Source organism: Bos indicus, chromosome 15 (assembly GCF_029378745.1).
Source record: "Bos indicus isolate NIAB-ARS_2022 breed Sahiwal x Tharparkar chromosome 15, NIAB-ARS_B.indTharparkar_mat_pri_1.0, whole genome shotgun sequence".
Taxonomy (NCBI): Eukaryota; Metazoa; Chordata; class Mammalia; order Artiodactyla; family Bovidae; genus Bos; species Bos indicus.
In genome coordinates this window covers 7,622,418-7,624,903 of record NC_091774.1, presented here as the reverse complement: position 1 = coordinate 7,624,903, position 2,486 = coordinate 7,622,418, and the positions used below count along the sequence as shown (strand labels likewise).

Genomic DNA, 2,486 nt, shown 5'->3' with positions numbered 1-2,486 from the left:
ATCTAGTATTAGGTAGTGCTTACTCTAGTTGTCTAAAAATAGTGTTAGTAAGAAAATCAGCTCCTCCCTGTGATGGCGAAGGTCATCAGCCTTTATCTGCAAAAGAGAAATGCTCAGAGACAGCCTATCTGTATTCCTTTTTATCTATTTTATGATGTAATTTGTATTGCTATTCTTTTCTTTTTATAAGAAAAAAATCATACACACTGCAATAAAAAGGTCAGGAAACATATGAAGAGCAGAATTTTTAAAGATGATTCCTAACCTCACTACCTAGAGGTTGTGATTATAAACATTTTGTGGTATAAACTTGTATGCACATTTAAACACACACACAGTTTCTTCTTTATCTAAATATACATCATCATTAGTTTTAGTGACTGCATACTTTATGGATACATTAAAAATTATGTTGTTAAACATCTAGTGATAAGTATTTTCAAGATCCCAGCATATGCACTTTTTAAATTTTACTTCACTTTTGTGTTTTTATTGAGGTATACCAGACAAAATAGTAATATATTGAAAATGTCCAGCATAATGATTTGATAGACATATGCATTGTGAAGGAGTCATAGAATCAAGATAAATAACATATCTATGAACTCATGTGAAAGAAAATGAAAGTGTTAGTCACTTAGTTGTGTCCAACTCCTTGTGCCTCCATGGACTGTAGCCCACCAGGCTCCTCTGTTCATGGGATTCTCTAGGGAAGAATACTGGAGTGGGTTGCCATTCTTTTCTCCAGGAGGTCTTCCCGACCCAGGGATCGAAGCTGGGTCTCTCACACTGAAGGCATATATATATAGATAGATAGATAGATAGATAGATAACTTTTTGGTAAAAATGCTAAAGATTTACCCTCTTAGCAAATTTCAATACACTATTATGAACTTTGGTCACTATACTGTATGTTAGAATCTTCAAATTTATTTATCTAATCTTTGTCCAGCCTCTCCCTATTTCAACCACACCCTTACCAACTCCAGTATTTTGCCTGGAGAATCCCATGGACAGAGGAGCCTGGTGGGCTATAGTGCACACGGTTGCAAAGAGTCGGACACGACTGAAGCAACTTAACACACACATATACATGGCACTATTACTGTTGATGAGACACTTTTACATTGTGATGCTCTTTATTATGGCAGCAGTATAGTTCTGTAATCAGGCCATTTACACAAAGTGGAACTTTTGGGGTTTGTCTAACCCCTTAAGCTAGATATCAATGAAGACTGGAATGCAAGTCATCATTAATAAGCATGCTTACACTTCATCCAATCTTACGGTCTTCATTTATTCCAATTGTGCTTCCTTGGTCAGATGGTTCTTATTATGTTTTACCATACTGTGGATGCCAGAGAACTTGAGTTTGCCAATGAATAATCTCCTGAGATGCAATTTCATGGAGGAGAATGGTGTAGTCTAACTCAATAAAGTCATCATTTCTTTGCACTTGCTAGACAGTCTGAATTTCTGCCATTTTGTACCATGTACCTTCAGTAGAATTTTGCCATATTATATAACCACTGGAAACCCAGGCTAACTGTCGAACTGGCTTCTTTTCTGGATGTACATTTCCAAAACTATCTGGAATATTTTGTGCTTCTATTGTTTCCTTCACTGACTTCAGTCTTTGATAAAATGTCTTTCCTTCCTCATCTGGGTTTTCTCCAATTTCTCCTTCAAATGTGAAGTTGACTTCTGGTGCAGTATCTTGTTCCATTGGAGGGTACAGTACTTCAGCTGTGCAGTTCACTGTAACTTCTTTTTGGATAATTTCTTCCACAGAAAATTTAAGGCAATGCTTTTATCCTCTTCCTGACATATCCTCCAGGCTGGCTTGATTGACTGTTTGCATCAGAAACACCTTGTGAGGGGTGCCCTGCTCTGTATCTCTGAGGCCGCCCTGAAAACCAGGTAGTGGGTCAGAGGGACTTTCATTCTTACTGAGTGTTGGCTGGGCTGCTGTGAGTCCCTGTCTCCATTCTGCCTGCTGCTGGGTCCCCTGGGAGGAAAAGTCCCTATGAGTTTGACTTTTTTTAAAAATAAATTCCACATGTAAGTGAGCTTTCCTGGTGGCTCAGATGGTAAAACGTCTGCCTGCAATGCAGAAGATGTGGGCTCAATTTTTGGGTCAGGAAGATCCCTTGGAGAAGGAAATGGCAACCCACTCCAGTATTCTTGCTTGGAAAATTCCATGGACAGAGGAACCTGGTGGGCTAGAGTCCATGGGGTTGCAAAGAGTCATATGACTGTGCGATTTCACTTCTTCTTCTATAAGTGAAACCATACAGTGTTTTTCTTTCTGTCTGCTCATTTCATTTAACACAATGCCCTCCAGTTTCATCCATGTTGTTACAACTGACAAGATTTCCTTCTTTTTTATTTTATTAATTATTTTTAATTTTATTTTTAAACTTTACAATATTGTATTAGTTTTGCCAAATATCAAAATGAATCCACCACAGGTACACATGTGTTCC

At 38.0% G+C, this 2,486-nt stretch overlaps 1 pseudogene; it reads right to left on the bottom strand.

Annotated features, from left to right (window-relative positions):
- Positions 1-1,296: 1,296 nt before the first annotated feature.
- Positions 1,297-1,944, bottom strand: LOC109569308 (latexin pseudogene; annotated as a pseudogene).
- Between the last annotated feature and the right edge of the window lie 542 nt (positions 1,945-2,486).